Source organism: Colius striatus, chromosome 6 (assembly GCF_028858725.1).
Source record: "Colius striatus isolate bColStr4 chromosome 6, bColStr4.1.hap1, whole genome shotgun sequence".
Classification (NCBI taxonomy): Eukaryota; Metazoa; Chordata; class Aves; order Coliiformes; family Coliidae; genus Colius; species Colius striatus.
In genome coordinates, this window is record NC_084764.1 from 15256671 (window position 1) to 15267090 (window position 10420).

Consider the following 10420-nt stretch of genomic DNA (forward strand, 5'->3'; position numbering starts at 1 on the left):
TGGTCATGATCTGTTATGATATGGAATATACCTTTGGCTCGTTCGAGCCAGCTACCCTGGCCATGCTCCTTCTCAGCTTCTTGTGTACCTGCTCATTTGCAGAACATGAGAAACTGAAAAATCCTTAACTTACTATAAGTGCTACTTAGCAACAACTAAAACATCTGTGTGTCATCAACTTTGTTCTCACACTAATTCCAAAACACAGCTAGAAGGAAGAAAGTTAACTACTTCAGATCAAATCAGGACAGCTCGAAAGAAGTTTAAAGAAGTATCCAACAGTATAGAAACATAGTTTTCTGTTTTGAAGTATTTTAAAATTAGTTTCATTTGTGTTAAAACATACTCTTTAAATACATCTTTGTATAAAAAGTGGAATAGTGTGACTTCTTAAGAGCAGGAAACTGAAACTAAGCTTTTATTTGTAACCCCTGTTTAAAATCTCCTGAAGAGCCTCAGATAGTCTACCAGTAGTAAAACCAGCCTTAAGGAAGCACTTCAGCTCCAGAAATTGCAAATGGTAGCATTCTTCGTATAACAGAATGAACTATAACAAGCTTAGCCTGAACTGTCCCACATCTCAGTATAGGAGGCCTAAAATAATGCCTCACACTCCTTTTCTCTGTAAGATCAGATGCACATTCTAACCTGGGACCACAGAGGTGACAAAAATGAAGTTGTTCTATGCATATGAATGGCAGAGGGCAGAAGACTTACAGAGGAGAGCTGACACGCTCCATTGCATATTTCACACACTTTTCCAAGAATAAATTTTATGACATTTGGAGATCTCTGATGTGTACCAATTGTTCATATGCCATTTTCTGGCCTGTGAAGTTCCACATTATACCTTGTTTTCCAGCACACAGAGAAGCAAAGATCCCAAATCAGTTTTAGCATGGAACTAGGTAGCTAGTTACCAGTTCTGTTCCCATGTATAAAGGCCAAGGTCCAGCTATGGTGAATTTCAACAGTATCTTTCTGCTTCGTGTATCTACATAAAATTTGAGCAAATGTCTTTAATATTTTATTGTGGTCAGTTACTGACACATGGAAATCAAAACACACTTGGTTTAATTTCTTTCATATAAAGTTTTAATCACTAAAGGTAACTGACAATATGAAATTGCTGTCTGAAGAGAAAATATTTCCCTTCATAAAGGAAGCTTTAGCCCAGACTAATGTAGCAGAAAGATAAAATGAAGGTTAAACAATTTTCTAGATTGTGCATTGGGCTGTAGGAATTGTATTTTGCTGTTGGAGCTGACACTGCTATGAAGAAGAATCTCCTACAGAAAATATTATCATGAAAGCAGAAAGGAAAAGGGAAAGACAAGAAAGACATACTATTTTTCCCTAGATAGACAAAGTAACTTGTATTTGGCAGCTACACAGGGAGTGAAAGTTGGCCTCGTTATGTTCTTCTAGCTTCTGTAACTCAAAGAAATAAACCAAGTCAAGAAATTACCTTAAGACAGTTGCCTATTCAATAAACCAGTAGCAGCTACTAGAAAACAAACATTAGTTTTTATTTGACACAGTCTGTTAAAGAAATTTCACTATAGTTCATTACTCACTGTCATAAATTGAGACCACAATGGATCATAAGCCAATTATAATTTTATTAATTGTAGCAAGTAGAATAAGAGCAAAGACAGCGCTGGACGGCAGGGGAGTCTGCGCTCCGCCAACTGCCGTACTGATTAGTTTAAACAGTCCCTTTTTATACATTTTACATCCGTGGCCGTAAAGCAGGAGAACTGCTCTGCGCATGCTTCAGTTACTGTGAGGGGTCTTTTTTTCTGTCTTTCGGTGCTTGCTGAGTAAGAAGTTTTCCTTCTTTGTTTTATAATTGATCCCTCACTTAGATAGAGTTGTTTTTCTTATCTTCGCCAGTCCCTTAGAACATCTTGTAGTCATCCTTGAGCAGTATCTCTCCTGTTTACACAAATGGTGTCTGGTATGTGAAGGCAATTGCAGTTATCTTATCTCACATGAGTGATGTCCTGCAGCTGTTCGCATAAGCACTTTCCTTTCTTTTGTCACTTAACCTTTACATTGAGCTTAACATAGATTTTAATAAACAATACCCTAATTCATAGTTTCTTACAATCCCCCCTTTTTCTTTTATCCTATTATTATTAGACGCTATTTTCATTTTCGACACTGCAGGCAAACTTTTTCCACAATCCCGACATGTATCATAACACTCACAAGATAATACCTTACAATTACAATCATAGTTTTCACGTGGCATATCGCATTCACAACAGTCTTCGTCATCTTCATCTTCATTAGTAGGTATACTTTTATAATCTGTCTCAGCTCTCCGTAGTTAGAATGAGTAGTTTAGCTATGTCAAACCGCTCCTTAATAAAATGTAAAATATAGCGTAATATGCATGGTCCAAATATAAGCCCCAGAATCAACATAATAAGCGGTCCTGCTAAAGCAGACAAAAAAGTGGTTAGCCAGGGTGAAACGTTAAAACCAATTTTCATACCATGATCTGCCCACCTCACGATCCTTTTTACGTTGATCTAACTTTTTCCGAAGTTCAGACATGGTGTTATTCCGATGTCTGAACAAACCCATTTAGTTCCTGGTGTCGGGATAGCCCATTTGTCATATCTGTGTTGTGGTTTCTTACATCCAGGAGGTCCCCAAGTGATGTCTATATATCTATCTCCTGTTGTTTTCCAATCTGAAGCTATTGTCTCACAACCCCAATAACCACAATAATAATGTCCCGGGTAATTACAATAACTTTTTCCAGGGTTTGAGGCTGGACATATGTACCATGCCTTGCATTGCGCTTGGGTGTAACCCAAATTTAAACAGTTTGTCGGATGACATCCCATTGCTTCAAAAGGTATTAGCGAAAATAAAGATACAGTAAAATTCCAATTTCCTTCCGAACTGCTTCGATTTTGTATAAGCTTACTTTCCTGTAAGTTATATAATTTCCAGAGCATTGACTCATGGGGGTTCCCATTTGCTTGAGTTAGTATCAATAGCAAAACCACCAGTATACCAGGAAAAACGGTATTTGTCAATTTTACCAATTTAAGTATAATTTTACCAGTCCTAGGGAAGTTCGACCATGGTTGCTTTTGCGTCCCATTGTTTTGGTTCTTTTCTCCACAGTTTGTTCCTCCTCTGCCTCGCCCGTCGACTCGGTTGCTTCGGGCCACAGGGGTGTACCATCTTCTCGGCAGCAAGGGAATTCTTCAGGAGACAGCTGTTTCAGGGCCTTTTACCTATTTACACAGGCTTTAATGGGACAAAGCAAGACACAGTTAGCACTTTCTTTCTGCTCTTTATAGCCAAGATTTCAGCTACAAAGGGGACTGGCTCGTTGGGATGGTTTTCCAACACTGTGTGCAAACTCCTATTGGAGGGTATCCACATTCACCATTTATCCTGGCATACCTTGCACCTAAAACAAGCAAATGGATACCAATTGCAATTTAAATCATTACACCTAATTCTTATATCTAGAGTGTATATATATATTATTTACATCAGTATATTTTCTATATTCAATATGATGTGGTTGTATGAGTTTAGCAATTCCCTTCAACACACTTTGTACGCTTCTATATAATAGATAAACAAAGAAATAATTATTGCAAATATAAATGACAATACACTTTATACCAAAAGGTAACGCAGCAAAATAATCAAATAAAGTCTCTATCATTACGTTATCTTTTCAGGGTTATCTTGGTGTCACCTGGAGTACTGATTACTTTCCAGTGGGGTCTCGTTATTGGGCCTTTAATGCAATTGCCATGAGTCCATCCACGCTCAGCAGTCCAGACAGCCGTTTCTGTTGTAAGCAAAACAAGATAAGGTCCCTCCCAGCTGGGTCTTAGAGTTTCTTCCTTCCACACTTTAATCAATATCCAGGTTTGACATTATGAATTTTTAAGTCCAACGGGGGTCGTTGCACAATCAGTCCCTGCTCCCAAAGCTTGTTACGGTGTTCTGCTAATTGCGAAACATAGTCATTAATCACACAATCTCGAATTAAAACATTAATGTGTTAAATGATCCACCATTACTAATAAATATTTGTAACGTCCAACCCTAGGTAGTTCAGTAAAATCCACTTGTATGTGTGAGAAGGGTCTGTATGCTGGGGAACGCCCCCCAAGGGGTTTTTGTCTCATGTTATTTCGCTTAACCTTTTGACAGGTCTCGCAGGCTGCTGTGTGCATAGTCAAAATCGTATTATAATTGCCTGCCATTTTGCTTCTGTATCGGCGGCATTATTTCCCCTGACTTGATAACTTGTACCTCGCTGGTGTCCCTTTATATGTACAACTGCTATTTTATTCGGCATTTTTAATGCCCCCAGAACTCGCCGAATCAATTCCGGGTGTATCAATTCTTTTCCCTGCGAGTTAACAAATCCTCTTTCCTCCCATATTTTTCCAAAAGTGTGTACTACTCCGAACGCATAGCGTGAGTCTGTATATATAGTTCCATCTTTTTCCTCCTTTTTACATTTCCCAGTGCTCTGTCTTCCCCGCTGCAGTGCGGCCGGGACGGCATTGCTTGGGGGTGGGGGGGAGAGTGGGCAGCAGCAACAGCAAGTCCTATCCTCGTGCCAGGGCGAGCAGGACCAGCTCAGGGGAAGCCTTGCACAGCCCCAGGCTGGCAGCCAGGGGAGGCAGGCAGGGCTGCCCCTGGGCATCCCCACGGCAGCCAAAACAATCCTCAGGGCAGCACCCAGGGGCTCTGCACTGTGACCTGGCCGTACAGCTCCAGATACCGCCACTGCTGCCAACAGCTATGATCCAGCTGCCCCCTCCAAAAACACTTCTTCCAGGGGGAAGAGGAGCAGGGTGGGGGCACAAGCAGGGCCTGACCTCCTCCATGCTCTCCCAGCACCCCACCACAGCCGAGGCTTGGGGGGACTAGTGGAGGGCCGGTGGAGTGCTGCCAGGGTTCACCCTCCAGTGACACTAACGCTTTCCACAATGCATACAGCTCACAGGCTTGAGCCGACCAGCTGGCACTCAGGGGGCCTGATTCTATTATCTTAAACTCTCCTTTTTCCAACTTAACGATGGCATATCCGGACAGTCGTTTACCTTCCACTATTCGTGATGACCCATCTATAAATAATACTTCTCCATATTATAGTTCTTCTTCTTCTAAGTCTGGCCTAATACGTGTCTGCTGTTCAATTGTTTGAAAACAATTGTGTAACAGTTCATTATCTTCTCCTGGGTACAAAAATTCAGCGGGATTAACTGCCCCAATAGTTTTTAAAGATAGTTTAGGGGATTCTATAAGTATTCCCTCATACTTTAATAATCGGCTATCTGTAAGCCATTTCTCTGCTTTTTGTTGCAACACTCCTCTGATGTTATGTGGAGCATATAAGACAACTTCTCCATTAAAGATAATACGATTTGTTTCTTCAAGTAATAAGGCAGCAGCAACAATGATTTGTAAGCAGCTCGGCCAACCCCTGCTCACAGGGTCTAACAGCTTTGATAAGTATGCCACCGATTTCTTTTGTCCGGCCCGTTCCTGAGTTAATACTCCGAATGCCGTTCCTTCATGTACGTTAACAAATAAATGGAACGGCCGCTTTAAGTCTGGTAAGCTTAAAACCAGTGCTTGACTTAGCTCTCTTTTTAGGCTGGCAAACTGCTCTTGATCCTGAGGGGTCCACTTGGGCGTTTTGTCTTTGGACAGCTGTTCATATAAGAATTTAACTTTAAAGCTATAATTCTCTATCCATTGCCTACAATATCCAAATAGTCCTAATGCCTGCCGAATTTGCCTCTTAGTGACAGGCATGGGTAATTCCAGAATTCCTTTCATGCGCTCTGGATCCAATATTTTTTTTCTGTTAAACAGATAATGTCCCAAATATTTCTCTTTTTCCTCTTAAATCATGTACGAGCCGATATTTCCCATTTGTTTTTTTACAGGCAGAATGGGGGTGTTAAAGGGTGACATACAAGGCTCTAAGATTCCTTGTGCTAATAACCGATCAATTTCTGGTTTTAATCCTCTCCGTCCTTCTAGGGATATGGGATATTGCTTTACCCTCACAGGTATGTGGGGTTCAGAAATTTGGACTTTAATCGGTGGGATTTCCAGTCTACTAATTGTGTCCGGAGAGTACCAGACATCAGGGCTGATTTGTTTTTTATCCTCCACGGTCAAAGGATAAGCAGACACTGTTAGCTCTTGATTCTTTACTTTAATTTCTGATTGCAATTCAACAATTAAATCTCGTCCTAGCAGATTAAATTCTGCTTCAGGGACGAGCAAGAGTTCACCCATTCCGAATTTATTTTCAGTTTCAAATAATACATTTTTTATTTTATTTACTTTAAATGGTTCTCCTTTTGCCCCAATCACTTGTACTTTTTCGGGGGAAATTTTACATCCCTCAGGTATTTGTTTAATAGTCGATTTTTCAGCCCCAGTGTCTACTAAAAAGGTGAACTCTTGTTTATGGGGACCTAATTTTATTTTTATCAAGGGCTCATGATGACTCCGGTCCCCCAAAATATAGAGCCCCTGACTCCCCTATTCCATTTTCAATATTTCCTCATCCGTGATCCTTTCTCTACAATTCTTCATTATATGTCCCTTTTTTCCCCCCAGTAAAAACAACATCTCTGTTCCTTCTTTACTAATACATTCCCTTGTTTCGTTCCAGCAGCAGTTTGTCTTTTACGATCCTCTCTGACCGCTGCTACCATCATTTTCACTTGCCGCTTGCTGCTCTCCTCCTCTCGCCTTACATAGACTTTCCGGGCTTCCCTCAATAATTCATCCAACCCTCTCACTTGCCAGTCTTCTAACTTTTCAATCTTCTTTCTGATATCCCCCCATGATTTTGCTACAAACTGAGTTTTGAGGAGTGCTTGCCCTACAGGGTCGTCTGGATTTACCCCAGAATACAGCTGAAGGGCTTTCCTCAGTCGTTCCAGCCACTCAGCAGGGCTCTCATCTTTCTTTTTCTTTTGTTTGGTTTTTATTTTATTCAACGGGTAAAGTCTAGCCCCCGGTCTGTTTAGCCACACTTCCGCATACTGACTTTCTTCCGGGTTAAGAGGTTTTTTTATTATTAACCCAGAGATTTAATTGTTGTCTTATCCAATCTTCTTCTGGCCCGCAGACTAGCCAAAAGACATTTTCAGATTCTATCATTTTTTTGAAATCTTCTTCCCTCCCCATATCTTAGTACAGTCTTCTATAATTTTTTGCTTATCTTTCCCTAGTATTCCAGGGAAATATCTCCAACCGTCTAAGATATATGCCAGAGGGGTATCCTTAGGTACAGCAGGTACCCTTCCCATGGGAGTTGAAGGCTTGCTGCCCTTCGCCCCCATCTTCTGGATTATCCACAAACACACACTCACTCACTCCCCTTGTTCCTGGCCCAGTCCCTCGCGGGAGATGAGAAACGCAGTACTTAAGGGTCCACACTCGCTTGGTTCAGTGTATCGAACCTCTCATTCGTTATAATCCAGGATACCCAATCCCGCCCGAACGGATAACCCGCGAACCAATTTTCGCAATATACTTACGCGTCCCTGCGTCTTCGTCCGGACTCCCGTGCACAGAATTTTTATGGGATTTTACCGGTTTCCCCTTTGCTCATTATTCTAGAATTTAGGTTCGTCGGTAAGGTTGAGGTAGGCTGTCAGTCACGGGGCCGCGGATTGCCGCGGGGCGCCTCCCCGGAGGACTGAAGCTCACCGTTCCTTATCCGAGTCACGGCACCAAGATTGTCATAAATTGAGACCACAATGGATCATAAGCCAATTATAATTTTATTAATTGTAGCAAGTAGAATAAGAGCAAAGACAGCGCTGGATGGCAGGGGAGTCTGCGCTCCGCCAACTGCCGTACTGATTAGTTTAAACAGTCCCTTTTTATACATTTTACATCCGTGGCCGTAAAGTAGGAGAACTGCTCTGCGCATGCTTCAGTTACTGTGAGGGGTCTTTTTTTCTGTCTTTCCGTGCTTGCTGAGTAAGAAGTTTTCCTTCTTTGTTTTATAATTGATCCCTCACTTAGATAGAGTTGTTTTTCTTATCTTCGCCAGTCCCTTAGAACATCTTGTAGTCATCCTTGAGCAGTATCTCTCCTGTTTACACAAATGGTGTCTGGTATGTGAAGGCAATTGCAGTTATCTTATCTCACATGAGTGATGTCCTGCAGCTGTTCGCATAAGCACTTTCCTTTCTTTTGTCACTTAACCTTTACATTGAGCTTAACATAAATTTTAATAAACAATACCCTAATTCATAGTTTCTTACACTCACAATATTGGATTATGAACTTATGTGTAAGAGATAGATGTCATCATCAACAGGATGCCTGGTTTCCTTAGTTGACCAGACTGGGTAACCGGCACACAGGTGAGGTTAAAAGAAGATCTTAAATCCTAAAGTGTCATTGAATAGAGGAAAACAGTGCAATTCAGGCTAAAGTGCAAGAGAGATACATGTAATATAGCAGAAAAAAGTATCTAACAGTAAGATAGATATAAGTTTATTGTACCTTATCCTTTCTGACCTTTACATGATGTTTATCTGTTTTACTTGCTTAGATAATACTGCCGCAATTAGATGCTGCTAATAAAAATTCAATCTGTCAATTATTTTACAACCACAATCTGAATATGGTGCTTGTCAGATGGGAATTTCTCAGCAGCCATTTCAGCAGTTACAGGTCACCACTTCCACCTGAAGAAGCTCTGCTCACTTCTTAGCTGTGTGCTCCCTGCTCTCAAGGCTAAGCTATGTCAGAAGATTTTTCATGTGTCAAATTAGCGAATTGGATGCAGGATCTGATCTGACAGAAAATGATTCCTTTATCTTTCTTCCTCCCTTCCATTTTTATCTGCTCAGATCTCTGACACAGTTCACTGTATAAAAACACCTAATCCTTTGTGCTTGTATATGTCACTGGAGGAATGAGGATAGGAACATGTTTTCAGTGATGACCAGGAATGCTTTTTGCAATATCTGTGCCAGTTTGTGCTTACTAAAAGTCCTTGCTAAACAATCTAGATGATTATTTATAAATGTGATCTAAAATTCGATTAGTGCTTTGGGTTCATGCTCATATATATTTTCAGGGATATTTTGTGCAAAGGACTTAAAAATTACAGAAATAACCAAATTGATTAATCATTATTGATTAAAGATATTAAAGATATAGCATATGTTTTAATATACTGACTTGCGGAATCAAACTCTATAACTCAAAGAGTTATAAAGAAGGTATGTTTATTCAGCGCCGGGCACACGGGGGATCGCTCCACCACAAACGTGCGCACCCGACTCGGCAACTTGCTTGACTTGTATTTGTTACAAAGTTACAAAATCATATGATGAGATTATCCGCCTAGACAAAGACACAACCTGTCCCGATTTTCACATGTAAATTAGGTCTTTTCTTCCTTTCATTTGTGTGATGTCTCCCGGTGATGGCCGGTGATGGTCTTTGGGGCCTTGGGAGATAAAGGCTGATAAGTCCTGAGGCTTTCTCACCCCTGATCTTCAGATATCGCTTGGCCCCTCGCAGAACCGGTTTCCGCCCTCAAGGAAGTTGGAGGACCCTGGAGGTATTGTGTGAGGAGATAAGCGTGACCTTTTACAGCTTGTGTGAATTTTGTCCTGTCTGAAAAATAAGCTTTATACTATTGCGATAAGTTAGTATAAGGCTTATTAGCACATGTTAGTATAAAGCTCTACATCAATCCCCCCTTTTTCCATAAAATTAGTAAATTCTTTTACTATTGATACAGTGATTCCTTATTAAGGATTTTACTAAAGTACTTATTTGAATCAGGCTTGTCTTAGCTGGTGTTCTTTCCACTTAAGAGCATGCATCTCCGGTGCTGACAACAAAAGAAACATCTGATACAGATGACAAATAGCACAATGATAACAATTATCAGACTTATTACCACAAAAGTTCTTTCAACCCAGCAAAGTTAGGTAACCATGAAGTTAATTTACTTCATAACTCTTGTCACTTCTCAGGCTTTTGCTGTTCTTGTGGGAAATGCCTTTGGCCAACCTGAAAAGGTGTCAGCACTAACAGGTCCCTTCTCTCTGCCAATTTGACCCATCTCTGGTTTAGGAACGTTCTTTGGATTAGTTTGGAGGCAAAGATCGCATTGGCAAGTTACTTGTTTTACAGTACTATATAAATTCCTGGCTATAATTTGCCCGATTAGATGCCTGTGCAGAGCCTCTGCCCCCCCAGTGTTCCTTTTTGTTCTTCGCTCACTAAAGACCATAGTAAGTAAGTAAATGGGAATGACTAATTTTCCTTGTGGGGTAACAGCCCACAATCCTTCCTCATTATATGTGCCCTCTAGATCTGTGATCAATTTCTTATCCTTTTTAGTATAATTAGGCTT

At 40.7% G+C, this 10420-nt stretch overlaps 1 long non-coding RNA gene across 3 annotated transcripts; it reads right to left on the reverse strand.

Moving 5' to 3' along the window:
* Positions 1-1505: 1505 nt before the first annotated feature.
* LOC133625627 (uncharacterized) lies at positions 1506-7920 on the reverse strand. 3 transcript variants are annotated; one of them, XR_009818926.1, is made up of 3 exons: positions 7569-7920; positions 3707-3990; positions 1506-3273 (listed from the first exon to the last, which is right to left on the reverse strand). It is a non-coding gene; the product is annotated as an uncharacterized LOC133625627 (long non-coding RNA). The 3 variants fall into 3 exon arrangements; XR_009818925.1 differs by having other exon boundaries at positions 3737-3993; XR_009818924.1 differs by having other exon boundaries at positions 3737-3990; positions 7569-7919.
* Positions 7921-10420: the final 2500 nt, after the last annotated feature.